The following is an 18463-nucleotide window of genomic DNA, read 5'->3' as shown; positions in this document are numbered from 1 at the left end:
TTTTGGTACCTTTGGCAGTGTGGGCAGGTGCCAAGTCCTGCTGGAAAATCAAATCAGCATCTCCATAAAGCTTGTCAGAAGGAAGCATAAAATTTCCTGGTAGATGGCTGTGTTGACTGTGGACTTCAGAAAACACAGTGGACCAACACCAGCAGATGACATGGCAGCCCAAATCGTCACTGACTGTGGAAACTTCACACTGGACTTCAAGCAACATGGATTCTGTGCCTCTCCACTCTTCCTCCAGACTCTGGGACCTTGATATCCAAATGAAATGCAACATTTACTTTCATCTGAAAAGAGGACTTTGGATCTCTGAGCAACAGTCCAATTCTTTTTCTAAACAGCACAGGTAAGACGCTTCTGACGTTGTCTCTGGTTCAGAAGTGGCTTGGTGGCCCTTTTCCTGAAGACGTCTGAGCGTGGTGACTCTTGATGCACTGACTCCAGCTTCAGTCCACTCTTTGTGAAGCTCTCACAAGTGTTTGAATCAGCTTTGACAGTATTCTCAAGCTTGCGTTCATCCCTGTTGCTTGTGCACCTTTTCCTACCCAAATTCTTCCTTCCAGTCAACTTTGCATTTAATATGCTTTGATACAGCACTCTGTAAACAGCCACACCTTTCAGTAATGACCCTCTGTGACTTACCCTCTTTGTGGAGGGCGTCAATGTTCGTCTTCTGGATCATTGCCAAGTCAGCAGTCTTCTCTATTATTGTGGTTTCAAAGAACAAGAGATACCTGGAATTTATACTGTAGGGATGGTCATTAATTGAAACGCAGATGTAAATATTCTAATATTTTGAGATACTGATTTTTGACTTTCATGAGCTGTAAGCTCTTATCAAAATTAAAACAAAAAAAACTTTTGAAATGTTTTACTTTGCATGTAATGAATCTAAAATATATGAAAGTTTAACTTTTTGAAATAACTTACAAGAAAAAATTAACTTTCACGACATTCTAATTTATTGAGATGCACCTATACACAAATGAACAGAAGCACAGCTTTTATAATACACTGCAATTGTATTATAATTTGGCATTGACGAGAATATTGTGGAACATTTTTCGCATCTACACTGGGAAGCAAGAATAAATTTTGTTATCTGTTTGTGTGCGTTTTAAAATTCCACAGCAGTCTCTTATCTTTCCCCCTCTGGCTCTGGAATGCCAGGAAGAGAGAGAGAGGAATGAACTAATGGAAGATAATGGAGAAAACGGAGATGAAGAAGTGGATGATAGGAGCAGCAGCTTTGAAGACAAAAATTGTGGATGAGTGTTTTAAACTCGAGTTCTACCAGAAAGACCATCTTCACTGAAGATCCTAATCATAAATCATAAGCAACATCAAATCAGTCTCTGGAAAAACTCTTGATCAGCTTGTATTTGCATCACTTGCAGTTTTAGAATATGGTTGAGTACGTTTATATGAAGGAGAGAGGGCCATTGTGAGATGTAACAGATTAAATACCTTTCAAATAAACAGCTTAATAAACATTTTGTCATTGTTTACCCACCACATCTTGAATGACACACCAGAGGTTGTCCCTGTGCTATTTTAATATTATTTATAATCTCTTATAGTATTTATTAATATTTTGGATTTGCTTTTATACATTGGGTTTTAAATTTAATTTTGTTGTGCTATGTGCTTTTGATTTTATTTCAGTTTTAGTCATTTTAATGCTTATACTACAAATTTTTTAATTACAAAAGGTAACTATTTTTAGTTCAGCTTTATTTCAATTAGTGATTAAAAAAAAAATATATATTTTTAGTTACAATAACAATACTGGTCTGTCAAGCTCCAAAATGACAATAAATAAATACAAGTAGAAACCATTCGATAACTTTGAGGGGAACATACAAGTCCTTAAAAGAGAGTCTCAAAATGGTCTCTCCCATATTTATCTGGTGCATTGTGAGGTTTTTGGAGCTTAATGGTCACTGGTCGTCTCCTAGCATTTTGGCTATTCTGTAAAAAAAAAATAAAAAAAAATCTCCTTTTGTGTTCAACAGAATAAAGAATGTCATACAGGTTTTAAATATGAGAGTGAGCAGATTATTATTTGTTTGGTTATCCCTTTAAAAACACTAATTCTCAACTAAACCCATGTGCTTTACATTTCTGTAGGCTTGAGAATGAGAGAGGAAATCTCTATAATACACAGTCCTTACCCTCAAGGTTCTTCAGTTCCCATTGATCCTAGTGTCTCCATAAACATGCCATGTAAGAATGCATACAGTACATGTCTTCCATGCAGCTGGAAAGCAGGAGCTGCACTCCAAATTTCTCATCAGCCCATGTGTTCACTCTATATGCCCATGATAGTGTTCTACTGTAGCTCATGATGAAGCGCTTTGTCTTTATATAGTATAGAAAAGTCGTGACGCAAAGAATAGAATTTCTGGGTCCTTGGCGCTACTCAATTGAGCTTTCAATTAGCTACTAGGCTCATGTTCAAATATTTCCAGATTCAAATATTTTAATGATTCATAAAAGATGGATCATTGCCTGGCCATCTGAGATTTTTAGGTAGTACCACTTGTTTCTGTCTGTTGTTTGCTTTTGGCATCTGATACAGCATTTGGACTCAGAAACTATAATGTGTGACATATCAGACTTGACTTAAGCAGATGACTGCACACCTTCAAGAGGCATTTGGGATGCGTTTCAAACAGATGATTGTGGATACTCACACTGTGCCATTACCCTTGGGCAGCCCCAATGCATTCACTGGTGGTGGAAGTGGTGTGGCCGGAAGCACCGACACCAGAAACCCAGCTGGTGAATGGGGAGTGGACGTGAAGGGCGAGGAGGTGTCGGAGCGAGTGGGGCTCGACGTGACAGGTGGAGGAGGCGGTGGAGGAGGGAAGTCTTGTGGCAAGCCAGCAGGAGAAGATAGAGTGCTGGAGCTGAGAAAGGGAGGAGGGGGGTGGCGGGAAAGAAGGCGAGCTGGGAGACTCCACGCTGCTTCCCTTGGACAGTGACGGCTGCTGCTGGAAGAGCGGAATGGTGACACGGCTGAAGGGTTTGTGGGACGTTGTGGGGGACAGCGGACTGGAGCTCGAGGAGGTCGAGGACTGCGTGCTGTATCCGATCGGTCCCCCGCTTGTTGTGGGACTCTGAGCAGCGATGAACTGCTTGGGCCGGGCGTAGTTGAAGGTGCTTGTCTGCATGGTGCTACTCTCCAGCTCCTGGAAGGAGGGAGGAGGTGGGAGAGGCGGAGACGGAGGCGGGACTTCCTGAGGAGGGGGAAACTGCTGTTGCTGCTCGAGAAGGATCTGATCTTGAAGTTGCTTCAGTTGTGCTGCGTTTCTGCAAGGAAGAAAATTAAACAAATGGAGTGTTTAGCATCACTAACTATACACATTTTACTGCAAAAGTCAGATAATGCATCTGTCTAGCTATAATTGCACAACCTGACAAACATTATCTGAAGATGTTGACATTAGTTCAGTTAATGTTTGCTGCCACTAAACCTGGCTAAATATAACGGTGTACACAATTATAAAACTGATAGTTCCGGTCCTGATTACTCAATACAGCATTCCTGCCAAAACCCATGACAGAAAAAAAAAGATGCTCACCATATGATAAATCTAAATCTGCATATTAAAACGTGGGTTTTATGGACATTTGTGTCCTTTATATTTTTTATTTTGTAGTAACCTTTTTTATGAAAGCATAGATTTTCAAACATGATAGCTGGTTTGGCTGGTCAACCAACTAATGACCATGTTTCAAAAACCAGCTTCACCATCTTAAGATGCTTTGATAGCTGGTTTGTTTCTGATCCAACATGGTCTATCAGGTTGCGTGAGCTAAATGACCAACCTGGAGCAGTTGGTTTAATTTGATTTAATTGAGGTTTTAAAATGTAGTTAAATATACAAATAAATAAATATGTAAAAACAAATGCAAATACAATTTAATTCATGTTTAACCATGCAGTTAAATAACAATGAATGACATCGCGTCGGGAGCTGATTAGCAAAATAGCTACAAAAGTAAAAGCAGAGAAGTTTGTATTCAAAGTTAAAAAGCTTTTTTTTTTTTTTAAGTATCTCCGATGTGGCTGTCTTCTAAATTCTGCTGATTACATTCCTGCCCTAACATAACACTTTGCCATAATTTCAGTTTCAAGTAACATATATATATATATATATATATAAAATATTTAAAGCAACAATGCAATACATTATCATATTATTATATATTAATAACATGACCATATGTCAATATTGATCAAATGGGAGGGGAAAATCCTGCCCATACCCAGCTAGGGAAAAAAAAAAAAAAAAAAAAAAAAAAAAACACTTGTTCATTTACTGAAAAAATAAAACAAAAAAAACAACAATATCTTCATCAAACAATAAAGAGATGACCTTAGATAAAGTTTGATTAACATGTACATACAGTACCAGTCAAAAGTCTGGACCCAATAAAAAAAAAAGTAAAGAAAGAAATTTCGTGCTCATTTCTTGCTCAAATGCCCTGGGGTCAGTGTATCATTCTCACAGAATAGATGGCCCATTACATAGGAGGAAATTAACTCAAGAGCCTGCAGTGGTGTAGTGTGTGTAACTATAAAGGATATGCACATACAAGTTTGTCTGTACAGCTGCATATGGGCAGAAGATTTCATGCCTAATCGTTTGTGCATTTATGCATATCTGTGTGTATTTGTGCTGGGATGTTCTGGGAAGGAAACGACAGCCCACTGAAAAGCCAGTGATATGCTGTCTTGGGTAAAGTTTAAACTACAATGTCAACAGCATGTAAACAGCATGGAAAAGGATGAGATTGAGATCTCAGCGATGTGTCGTGAGAATATGGGTGTGGGCTGATGATTGAGCGTTATCTGTCCAGTGTTTGGCCTCATTGTTCACCTTTATACGCAATAACACTGACGTCCACATTGTCCTTTTCTGTGCTAAACATGAGATATTTGCTGCCTACAGTCATAGTTTTCCATCATCTGAATTCTTGTGTCCCTGGAAGACATGTTTTGTTCAAAAGGCAATTTGTCGCTCTTCTTCTGTAGACTCAGCCCCACTCTCCCGCTGCCTTATTTTTTGGCAACTTCTAGACACCTTCTGTGAGCCTCAACAAACGGATAACCTTAAACGAACTGATAACCAAGTCCAGATGCTTTTCATTGAAATTTTATCATTGGTCTCCTATAGGCGCATTCAACATTTTTCTGCTAGTCACTCTGTAAAGAAACCCAAAACTTGAATTAAAGGCGGAATTTCGATGCGTGTTTTTCACAAGGGGATCAGAGTGGTAGGCCAGCCACACTCCAAACTCCATTTAATCTAATTATTTCCAGATGTTGACTAATGAGTCACTGTGTTTTCCCTCCTTCTCTCCATTTTTTTGTGTAATGGAGGTGGAAGCCCTCCCTCCAGCCAACTGATAAATCCTCAGAGTTTGGGTCAAGAAAAAGAGAAGGAGTATTCAGTTGGTGTTGGTAATACTTTGCCAAGTCTTAACCTAAAACCTAGAGTGCAAGTTTATCAAATAAAAGGATTCATTGAAGAAAAGAAGAGATTCAATTATGTAACTTTGTTTTGGCAGCACAAATGGTCCACATTAAAAGGCATAAATGACCACCTAAAACCTTGCCTTTTCCCTTTTTTCCCTGTCCGTATGTTCAAGTATCCATCAAAAGAGCACTTTTACAGGAATACTTTGGCAGCTGGTGAAAGGCTCTTGGACTCAACCGCCTGTGCTGCTTTGCTTTCATTCCTTTTTTGGCTCGGTTATGAGTCCGAAGCACCAGCGGCTAGACTCTTACTTCTCTACCTTCTTGTCTTTGGGTCTTGCTTTCTCTCCATCCCTTTTTAAAACTCCACAATAATGTCTCCCTCTTTATTCCCTCACTTTTTAACAATAGAAAGAACAAGAATTGCAAGTCTAATCTGTCTTTTTCTCCATCCTTTTGCTTTTCTCTTTTCCTCCTCCCCCCTAAGTGAAAGATGCTGGTTAACGGCCGGTGGAGGTCTGGCGTTATGAGCCCCTCCAGAAATATCGCTCCGACTATCCCACTTAATAGTTTCTAGCATTCAAGGAATATCATCAAGTTCAATCACAGGCAGCCATTTTCTAAAAATAGTTCTTGCAGGTTTCTCCCATTATTTTTTCCTTTTGCATTTCTGGAATTCCTGACCAGTAAACCTGGGTTGATGAAGGAAGGTCAACCGGTGCTGACAATCAGATTGCCTTAAAAGGCACGGAGTCTGCAAATAGAAAATGCTACGGTACCTTCCTGCTTAAAATCATGTTCATACATTAGAGAAATCTCAGACACCAGTATACGGATACAGATTCAACACTCTGCAGTGCATTTCTTGAATATTTACTGAAGTGATGAGTTCAAATAAGCAGGAAGCAAAGCGTAACATTAGTTCTGATTTTTCCAGTAACATGGCACTTGAACAAAATAGTGGTGAAAAACACGACATCACAATCTTCATTTCCATCAATCAGTCAACCATGTTTTGTTTCATGTAAAATAACCAATTCAAAAACGATTGGGTCATTTTTTTTAATATATTGAATTCATTAGTTAACTAAATTATTTAGCAGATTTTTTTTATGCATTAATTTTTTTTTGTAGTATGCATCTTAAAGTTATCTGTTCAAGTATAATGGTAAACCTCAAATCACATATTTTTTATACTGTAAAGTGTAGATAACTAATTTTTCAAAAGGTTAGTTTGACTTGGAAAGCTACTGTTGGTTCTCCAACAATATAAATAAATTATGGCAGATCTCCGCAAGATATTTAGACAGGAATGGGATCAATTGTGACTCAAACTCACATCGCTCACATGACCACGGCTCCAACCACATCCCCAGTTGTGTTTTCAAGTCTACAGCCCTTCCTCAGCTGAGTCTGCTGTACTCCGGGTCAGTTCTGTCACAGTTCGAGTGATTTAGAGATACTAATGGGAGAGAGGTGCATATGGCTCTGCGTCCATATTATGATAGCACACAGCACTGCTTAAATAATCACAGCCTTCTGTCAAAGGTTGCATGAAGTAACCCACTCAATTTTCTGCCAAATTACAAGGTTTGTTACTAGGGGAGATGAAGCAGACCCCTCAGCAGACACAAAACACACTCGCATATTCCTGCACTTACACACATTCCAGTCTAATTTAGCTACAGGTCTATAAAATGCACTTACACAAATCTAGCTCCTACTGTTTTACGGGAACCCCAGAGAAGCACTTGACCTTGCATAAAACACACGCACACAATCGGCAAAGTTGTCTGTTTTGAATCAGAAAACGGTTCAGACATCACACAGAAACGGTCAAAACTTGGTTATTTTTAAAAATATAATTTAATTAACCTTGATATAATTTAAATTAAATAAACTAAAACAAGTAAATACAAAAAGTAAAATAATAGCAGGGAGGGCTTTCTAAAATGACAGATCCTAATACCAGAATGCATGAAAAAAACAAAAACAAAAAAAACATGCAATATTTAAATTAAGCATAAAAAAACAAGCTTATTGCCCATTCTATTAAAATGCCTTTGTTCTTTTCTTCAGAATCCACTTCATACAAGTCATAAAAAGCATCCGCATAAGAGTGCACATATTTTTCAGTTCTGATCTTCTGAAGCCTGTTGCATTGTATTTGAATCATATGCAGACATGACAGGAAGCTGTTGAGCTAGTCTTTCTTTCTCTCCTCCACACCATAATTTAAAACCCAGAGCTGATGTTCACACTGCATTAAACACAATTTGTTGTACCATTAAAACACAATCGTGACATGAGGTCAGACGTGCTCATTAGCTTTGAAGTGGTGACATTTGTCAGTGGCATTTGTGCCCCTATAAAACAGTGAAAAAACCTCATAAAGTTGTGTTTACCACTTTAGGTTTGCCCTTTACAAAATAACGGTCAGTGCAGATTATGGTTTAATTAGACCACCAGTCAGCTTCTATCCAGACTTTTAAAATCACTGCATAAGACACGGGCTGGTGTTAGTTAGTCTCGCTAAACAGAATAAAGTCAGTGTGTATTCGCGCTTTTTTTTTTTACTCTTTCATCTCCATGCACTGTCCTACTGGAATATCTACGGAGTATTTAATATGTACTTCTCTACACATTGTTTAAAATTACTGCTGAAGATTGATGCAAGAAAAAAAAAAGTCCTGTAAATAGATTTTCAGGTGTTTACATTCATCAAAAGTATGTTAAATATGCATTGAAGAATAATACAAGAGCGATTTTATGGTAATAATGTGTGTCTTGCAGTCAGGTTAAGCATCTTTGTTTTGGCTGTGCGCATGAGTGGATTTAACCAGCTGCTATCACAGGAAAAAGGAGGTTGTTGAGTTTAAATAGTTAGCAATCAGAAGACTGTGTGTTTACAGAGCATGTCCTGCATTGTGTGTGTGCATGTGTCTGCGCGCAAGACAAGCGAACAGAAAATATGGAATAGTAATGAGCAAAACAAGTTTATAAACTTCATTCTGTATTAAATTGTATTAGACTATAAAAGTGGATGGTCCTGTCAATTAAAAGAAGATTTATCCTAAAACAGCTGACTTCAAGACGCCAGAACAAACACAAATGTTTTCTGCTACTATAGTAACAAAGCCTTCAACGAAGAAGTGACAATGTTCTGGAACTGAAATGTGTTTATCCAATAGTGTACACAAACTGAGATCAAGAAACATCTGGGAAGAGACCAAGACATTACAGAAAAACATGCGAACACACACAACTACACAATGCAGAGCAGCACACCTGGATCCAACTGTAACCACACCCGTCATGTCATCACCACTGCATCATCATGCCCCTGGATGATAAGTTCTAGATTCACCAACTGATTTAATGTTGAAATACGATTGATTGAGGTGATTGATTCCATGTCAGTGCCTGAAGAAATAAGTGATTCATAGACTGTCTGACTACATGGTAATTTAGCAATCTGGCAGTCAATGAGACAGCTGCAGGATGGATGGATGAACGTCTGAGATGCACAGACTGAGGCTATGTCCACACGAAGCCAGATTTCTCCTTATCCAATCTTTTTTTTTGCCTCAAATTCCGTAAACACGGAGTCGTCTCAGGAAATATCTGCGTACACACGGAATCACTGAAACCGACTGAAAACGATGTAGTACACATGCCAGACCAATATGTGGCGCTGTAATTCTGCCACAGAGATACACAAAAAAACAGAAGACTTGGACCATGTGCGTAAACCTTGCGCGCTGAATATAAACTAAAATGCAAAGCAGAAGATTTTGCTTTAATAAAGTTAATGAGCTCAGTAGGTTCTGCAGCACGAACATAGGCACGTAGTCTGACATTGTTGTTGTTGCTGTTATGTGACGTAGCGGTGTCTGATTAGGGGCGAGACGTGGGCTGATGACGTCATCGTTTCAGAAAATATACGGATTCGCCGTCCACACGAAAACGGCGTTTTCAAATTTATCCACCCTGGGACCCGGTTTAAAAAATTATCGGTTTCACTCTTTGAAAACGCCGGATTCCTGTGGACGAAACGCTTATACGGTAAAAAATGTATGCGTATACAGCGAAACGCGTCTTCGTGTGGACGGGGCCTGAAATATCCTCCCATTGTCATTTTTGAATAAGAAAATCTGTGTAGTTTGAAACAAAAACAACTAGGCCTATCTGTATTTTAACAAAAGTAGAAAGATTACACTACTTTTCATAAACTTGGGGTCAGTAAGGTTTTTTTTTTTTTAAAGAAAGAAACACTTTTATTCAGCAAGGATGAATTAAATTGATCAAAGGTGACGACAACCAAAAAAAAAAAAAACATTACAAAAAGATTTGTTTCAAATAAATGCTTTTCTTTTGAACTTTCTATTCATCAAAATAATCCTGAATATTAGGCATCACATCTTTCAACATTGATAATAAGAATGTTTCTTGATCACCAAATATTTTAGTTTTTACTGTATTTTTGATCAAATAAACGCAGCTTTGTAAGCATAAGAGACCTTTCTTTCAAAAAAACCTGAATGCTTTAAAGAAATTGGGCCTGTGTTTGCATGGTATGTTCCTCACTCAACATTTATTTGTCAGACTATAGCCAAATGTGACTCAACATTTCAAACTTTCACTCTTTAAATGCACATTAACATCTGAATTATAACCAAACCCTGTCGACTAAGTGACTTCAGCTTCTTTTATAGTTCAACTTCACTGTGATCCAAATACACCCTATATACCGTCACGCTAGCTATTCAAACAGCAACAGATCTTGTCCTTTTTTAACTGCAATTTACAGTCCAGCCCTACAATACCCCAGATTTCAGTTCTTAGATTGCAACAAGTCTCATGTGTCAGCCAGAAAAAGTATCTCTGCCAGTTGCAGTATCGGACTAGTGTCTCTTTTATTCCCTGCAAACGCACGCACACACACAAAAACACCCTTTGAAACGGTCTATTCATCAAACAGCACACAGACTGAGAGAGCAGGAGACTGCATCTGATCCTTCCATTATATCTGAACGTAATAGCAGTGCTGTCACTCACACAACCAAACCGGACACGCATTCTCTAGCCACTAATGTACATAAAATCATCTGGATTCTTGCCATGTTACAGTAAACAAAACTTTCAAAAATCTCCTACAGTAATTTTGGTCCTTAGCTTTCTAGAGGTCAACAGAGTACATAAAGTGGGCCGCAGATGCATATGCACATGCACACACAAGGTCTGGAAATGAAAGTTTTCAAGCCCTCTCAGATTACACTGGAATTGGTTGAGCGTGCTCCTGCTTTAGGAGCAGTTTGACCCAGATCTGATCTCACAATGCGGCTCTACACACTCTACACTCCCTACCAGACTCCTAGAGGAAATGTCCAACTTTCCATAAAGACGTAAGGCCAAAATGAAAAAGGCTCTTTCTCTTCTCCAGCTCCCACACTCTCACTTTCATGCGTTCTCTTTCCTCCTCTTCTCTTTTTCCTATTCTATAATTTCACCTTCTTGCATTCTCCAAATCTCAGACTTTGTCTGTCAGCTCTCCATCCTTTCAACTCTGTCTCCATCCCTCCTGTCCACCCACAGTCTGTTCTTTGATCTAAAATGTACAAAACTGGAAAGCACTTTCTCAAACTGGCAAGCTCTAATCTGGGTTTTTTTGTCAGTCCGCCTGAAACAAAGTCATGTTTACAAGATAATGAGCAGATACAATAAATGCTTTTGAGGAAATAATCACTGGATTTGCCAAAGTTTGCAAGATTATTGCCTTAATGATTAAAAACATTTCATTTTACATGCTACAAGGAAATTTAGGCATCACACAGTTTACTTTTAACATTGTTATTCAACTATTAGTATTTTTAAAGATTAAGTGATTTGAAGATGACGGCAGGGTAATATATACTATACACTACCGGTCAAAGATTTGGGGTCTGTAAGATGTTTTTGAAAGACGTTTATAATGCTAACTAAGGCTGCATTTATCTGATCAAACATACAGTAAAAACAGGAAATTGTGAAACATTATTACAATTTGAAACAGCTGTTGTCTATTTTGATATGTCTTAAAATGTAACTCATTTCTGTGATGGCAAAGCTTAATTTTCAGCAGCCATTACTCTAGTCTAGTGTCACATGGTCTTTATTATTACTATCAATACAGAAATCCGTTTTACTTCTTAATATTTTCACAAAAATGTGATACTTTTTTTTCAGGATTCTTTGATGAATAGAAAAAAAGAACAGCATTTGTTAAAAATAAGTTTTTGTAACATTATAAATGTTTTTTTCTTCAACTTTTCATTTTGATCAATTAAATGCATCCTCGCGCAAAAGTATAAATAAAATGTATATCTTTTAAAAATATATATCTTGCTCATCCCCAACTTTTGATCTCTCGTAGTTTATTATACATGTACATCACTGCAAAAAAAAAAAAAAACGTTTGAGCCAACTTAAAATTAAGGCAACCAGCTTCAGCAGAATTTTCTCAACTTGTTGTTTTAAGTTTATACAATAAAAAGTTGAGAATCTCCTACAAAAAGTTGAGAGAACTCAAAAATCTGCTGAAGATGGTTGCCTTAAAATTAAGTTGGCTCAACTTTCTTTTTTTACAGTGATACACATATATACATGTTTTACTAAAAAACAAATACATATTCATTATCAAGAAAATACATTCTTTATAAAGAAACCACAACCAACAAACTATAAGCAATATATTGTGCATACTGAAACTTTTAAACAGACAGATATTTGTTTCCTGCCCATTTAATCAGAGGTGTGTTTGAAAAACTATTTTAAAAAGCATGAATGAAACCTTCAGTCATGGCAGTTACAGTACAAGTGCTTCATTTTCAGCCCCATTCACTGTCGTTTCATTCTCTTCCACTCCATTTATCTTTAGTCGCAAAGTCTTGACCTGCACAGTCCATTATTCTCTTTTGCTTTCACCATCTCTCTCTCAGACCCTCCCCCATCTGTTTCTCTCTAATTGCATGCACAGCACGTAAAACAGAACCAGACTGTTTTCTTTTCACATAGTCCCATTGCAACCCTCTTGCTCGCCTTCTCGCACAAAGTGTGTATATGTCTGGATTGTAGGAATGTGAACTGAAGAAATTCCTCTCCGGATTGGCCGAAAAGACATCACCTATCACCATCAAATGGGATTACCAGCAGGGAAAGAGAGAGAGAGAGACGGGAGGGGAACGATCAGAAGAGAAATAAGCCCGAAATAAGGCACACTGAGCAACGGAAAGAGGTAGTGCCCAAACCAGTCTCTGCTGGAAATAAAACTGTTAGTACAATGGACTTTATGAACCAAAACTCCACTAAGCAAACCATCAATTATTGGCGTTACTGCTGACTTGAGTGAAGTGCCCACCCGTACATACATTAAAGTGCTAAACATTCAACCATTTAAACTTGCAACGCAAGTGCAAAAGACAAAGCCACTAACATAACATCTTTTCCAGCTTTTGGAGGCTTTGCGTTTGAATAACCTACTTTTCTTGCCAAAGCCCTGTGCAAAACTGTGCTGACTAGTAGTATCTTCACAGAGCAGAGCATTTCTGAATTGTTTTCTGTACCTCGTTTAATGTTTTTTAGTCTTGAAACTCTAATTGTATTTTGTCTTCACTATCCTATCAGATATAGCCTACATCCTCTATTTTTTACTCTCATATAGGCTACTGTATATGCACATCACATCAGGAGATTAGATTGTTCTCTTTCTCTCTTTATTCTTTTCTGTTGTTGTCAACTTTGATGCATAACTTTTCCCAATTAAATTCTGTTGCAAGTAAAACATTCTGCCCTAAATATAAAAAATACAAAAAAAGTCTATATAAACAGAATAAACTAAATACATAAACAGAAAAAAAACTCCATAACGAACCATTAAGTGTTAAATGGTTACATGTTCTCTCACATATATCTGATTTTGCATCAATGAACAGAAAAAAGTTACTTATTCATTAAATTACCTACATTCAGCCACGAAAGTTAGGCTACTCTAAATATAGAAGAAACGTTTGTATCATTTTTCACCTTGTTAAAGTTATTCCCGTCGCTGGTAGGTAATTCCTTACAGGTGTGTGAGGACTGCAGCGCTCACTCAGCGGCTCTTGTCTTTATATTGACGCGCAGGCACGCGCTGCAGCGCTCTGCTCTGACTCACTGACGGCAGTCAGCGTGTCACCTCAAGAACTTACACAATAAAAGTCCCATTGCTTAAATTTATTTAAGCTCGGCTATAAAATGTAAAAAAAAAAAAAAAAAAATGAATAATGTGTATAATATTCTTTTTATTTTTTTTAAATATATTATTTGAGCTAGGACATGTTTTACAGTTATTTAACATTTGACAACACAAGCAAATGATGGGGAGTTTCTGTGTGAAGAGATGTTAATCAAAATTGCAAACAAATAATACATATTTTTGGAAAATAAGGACAAATAAAATTGAAAACAAATGTAAACTAAAATAAAATTGTGTGGATGTTATATAAGAAATAAAAGCGAAACCAAATCAAATCATAAACTAGACAAAATGTATTTTTATGTCCTTTAATCTTTGATATTTTTATCCACAGAGGTTCTACAGTCACTTTAGGAGGGGGTGTTTTTTATTTTAATTGGTAGGCTTACAGACAGACAAGTTTTTTTTTACAAAACCAGCTATAAAAAACTAAACAAACTATTTTATGCCAAAATGCAGCACATTATAATAAAATAAATCCAGATTGTTTAATATAAAACATCCAGAAAGAGCTAAATTTAAGCCACTTACATCCCTCCTAATCCACGAGCTTGTTTAAACCTTCAAATCTAAACCTTAGATAACATCTCACTCTTGGAAATGATATGAGTTTGTTTTAAAAATATCCTCTAAAGCATGTAAACTGAACACGCACACAATTGGAAGACGAAAAGTAAATATTTCATAATTTCACGTTATTTTTGTTATACACTTCAAATTAAACAAAGTTAGAGTAAAGAACACAAACACTGTCTAAACCTTGTAATTATTGTTGTTGTTTTTTAATCTTTGATCATCATCAAGGCTTACTTTCTCCCATCAGTCATTCATTCTGTTGGAATTTCAAAAGATTGTTTTAATCTAAGACCGTTTATTCAGATAAATCTGTATATATTTCACCGTAGACACAGATTACTGACAATTCTTGGATAATTTCTACATCTGCAGTAGATAAAATGTCCTGGAACTGTTTATCCCCACAGTTCATTTTCTGTTCTTGACAATTGTGTTCTGCTGTGTTATTTGTGTATGTGTGAACGCATTCTAACTTAGTTTAGACCAATGGGAGTATGGGTGCAGTTATCATTTCTCTCTGGATGTGTAATGTTTATTTTAAGTAGTGCTCTGTATTCTTCTATGTTCCTCTCTTGGCCCGAGTGTGTGCTTGTGTCGGGGTGCAGATGAGTCGCCCCCATGACCCGCTCCTACGGCTGGCAGAGAGGATCTGTCTGTTTAGCACTCATGCTAATTCTCAGGAATGACTCATAACAGCCAGTAAATAGTTTTGAATTTAATTCCCAGAGTACCAGAGACTGTGAGAATGTGTCATAGATAGTTTGTGTCTCTCTCTCCCAAACACTATCTATATGTCTAATATGTAAAACATCTCTGTCCGCTGTCCAAGACCTTTAAGCTCTTGACCAGACCATCGGTTAAGACTCTAACTTTCCATCCTGTCAACACACAAGTGCTACGCTCTCTCATTACAACATCACCCCATTCTCAAACAAGGAACAGTTTATCCAAAAATGAAAATAACGTCTTTTGGGTTCTGCAATAAGTCATTGGGTTCATACAGTTTTGTAATGACATGAGGGTGAGTGAATGGATTTTCTTTTTTGGGTGAACTATTCCTAACTAAATCTATTCTGTTTTACATCAAACATCTATAAATATGGTCCTTTTTATCTGTGAATGTGATCTCTCTCTCTGTATTTCCAAACCAGCATCTGAAAAATTTCCTAATTTCTAAATGACTAATTTTTCTACTCTTAAACCACTTTTGCTTCTTTTTTTCTCCAGCCTTCCAGTAAAATATTTTTTTATTGAGATGGCCTGTTCTGGACTCTCTCTTCCATATTTGGAAAGCTGCTCTATTCCCACTGGGTCACTTTAACACGACTATCCAATACAGCGCCGAGCCTCCAATCCCCCAGCCACCCCCCTCCATCTCCTTATAAGGACTGCATAGTCAGTAGTGTTTGTCTTCACTCTGGACTTCTTGGTCACACTGTGCTGCTCAATCATTCTAAAGTAAACTGGCTGAATTGGTCAAAAACAAAGCTAATGTTTTTACTATGCAAGTTCACTGTGATAAATTTGTTAGCCTTTTTTCATGCTGGGGTTATTAAAATGTGTATTTTATATTATAACCACATATAAGCATCAGCAGTCCCTACTTTCAGGCCAGAAATGAACACTTTTGTTTTGAAAGGATGTATTAAATTGATCAAAAGTGACACTAAAGACGTTCATAATGTTACAAAAGATTTACTTTTCCAATAAATGCTGCTTTTCTTAACGTTTTATTCATCAAAGTATTCTGAAAAAAATCAGTAAAATGGTTTCCACAAAAATATTATGTAGTACAACTGTTTTCAACATCAATACCAATAAGAAATATTTATTGAGTACCAAATCAGCATATTAGAATGATTTCTGAAGAATCGTGTGACACTGAAGACTGGAATAACGATGCTGAAAATTCAGCTTTGCTCAATCATCACAAGAATAAATTATACTTTAAATATATTAATAAAATAATACATTAATAATATTACAGTTTTTACTGTATTTTTGATCAAATAAATGCAGCCTTAATGAGCATAAGAGACTTCTTTCTGAAACATTAAAAAATCTTACGACCTCAAACTTTTGAACAGTATTGTACCTACTTTCAGGCTACTTACCAATTACCGACCTTGCTAATTAGCAATTAGCAAGTATTTTTCTACAGTATTTTTATGAACCTCAGTTGCATCATATATAAATAAACACAAACTAAAAGTCACAGTCCATAGTGGAAACTCTGGGTTAATTTTTAAAAATGAGGCTCGCAAGTCCAAGAAAAACCTATTTGTGCATTTTATCTGCAGAGGTGCAAGAATGATAGGAAAATGTTCGGGCAGCTGTGCCGCTCAACAAAATTGTACGCAATAAACCATTTTCTCTAGCATTTAAATTGAATTTTCCTGTAGAAAGCATCTCTATATGCTTGTTTTCTTTTGGATGTGCTTCTAAACCACACGCAACGCCTGTGCAAGAAAATGATTGTTAATACACCATTTGGGTCTTTGCGAGCAACACCTCATAAACAAACCAGCTTTGAGAAACAGTGCTGAGTCACACGCCAGAAATGCAACCGGCTGACCAGTGCACAGCGGATTTAACCGTAATGCTGGGCATAACAGTATGGTTTTAGCAGTACACCGTAACCTTAGCTTTATCTGTGTTCACTACCATGACAATTTGAATTGAGAAACTGACTAGAGAACCTGACTGAAATGGTGAAATACAGAGCAACCGTTATTGAGATGAATGGGAAGCTGAGTTAGGTTTTTCAAGCTGTTAGACCTCCTTCACTGGAACTAAACCGATCAGAATAAAACAGACACACTACCGCAATAACCACATCAGCACTGTAAAATCAAGCACGACATCTGAAACTAAAAAAGCCCATTCGTTTGAGAGAAAGCTGGTGTGGTTGCGGTCAAGAATAAGAGAGCTCACTGAAATGTGGCCAGATTGTTTGAGAACAGCCCTCAGTTTGCTGCAGTTGCCTCTAGTGTCCATGACAACAACCCTACTGCGGCTCATGGAGGTTTGTGGCAGGCGGTGCGGTATGGCAGCAATGCAGTCGGCATGAAGACAGCAATACAAGCACTTCAGCCAGAATTAAAGACTTCCTTTCTCATTCGTTATTCTCTCTGTCTCGCTCTTTATCTCTGTCTCTCTTACTCTCATTTACTTTTGCCATCATGCCGATCCACTAAACCAGAATAAACAAAAATCCTCACAGTTTCGGTGAGTAATCGTTTAAATATAAACACATAATGAATAAGGAGTTAATTAATTCGATCATTTACATCAAAGAGACTTCCTAGGAGACATTCTGCGTCTGTCTGGCTCACAGACATCTGATGAAGTAGGGTGTGGAATTCTGGCTCATCAGGTCATGACCTCTGAGCCAATATGGTGCTTTTATACATCACAGGCTGGCCCTTTTGTCACGGGAAGGGAGGGATTATTGTCTGTCTGTGTGGCTCTGACAGAAGTAGACACCATTTACTTCCTGGAAGAATGTAAAAGGGTCTGCTGTACCCCTCACCTCACCCTTCATTCGTCTCTAAAACACTAATTCAGAAAATAAAGTTAACAAAAAATTATTCACCGTCACAGATATTTGATCTCAAATCTCATGAGAGTAACATGACGTAACATATCTTACATTTCTCAAATCTCAAAACCACCCCATAGCTGGAGCAAAGGAGTTATTATTTATAGTGATTGTGTATAGCAAAAGCATTGTGCTGATTTAAACTACAAATACGTGCGTCTGAATATTTTTGCAAATATTTAAATTGACTGGTTGTAGAAAGCAATTTCCACAAAAAGTATCGTATATTAAGTAGTATATAAGGTACTGTATTTCATGGTGATCACTGACTATTAAATTCAGGGGTAATTTTATAAAAGTAATAATTAAACAAATAATTAGTAAAAAAAAAATGATACACTACAATTCAAATATTTAGGGTGGGTAAGATTTTTACATTTTTATTTGAAAAAAAACCCCAGTATGCAGCATAAAACAGCAATTTTATGAAATATTATTGCAATTTGAATCATATTAATTCAAAACTGTTATTTTAAAATGTAATTTATTGCACATTAACCAACTTTTTTCTTCAGTCATA

General features: G+C 37.1%; 1 pseudogene across 1 annotated transcript in view; it reads right to left on the bottom strand.

The window, feature by feature from the left end:
• LOC306879772 (palladin-like) overlaps positions 1-18463 on the bottom strand; it is an 84740-nt pseudogene that overhangs the window by 13087 nt on the left and 53190 nt on the right. Inside the window, exon 11 of the transcript XR_013785881.1 lies at positions 2703-3321. The product of XR_013785881.1 is annotated as a palladin-like (transcript). The remainder of the gene's footprint in view (positions 1-2702; positions 3322-18463) is intronic.

This window comes from Barbus barbus (assembly GCF_936440315.1).
Source record: "Barbus barbus genome assembly, chromosome: 14".
In the NCBI taxonomy this organism is placed as follows: domain Eukaryota; kingdom Metazoa; phylum Chordata; class Actinopteri; order Cypriniformes; family Cyprinidae; genus Barbus; species Barbus barbus.
Note: the sequence above shows the minus strand (reverse complement) of the source record. Positions and strands in the feature narration are given on the sequence as shown.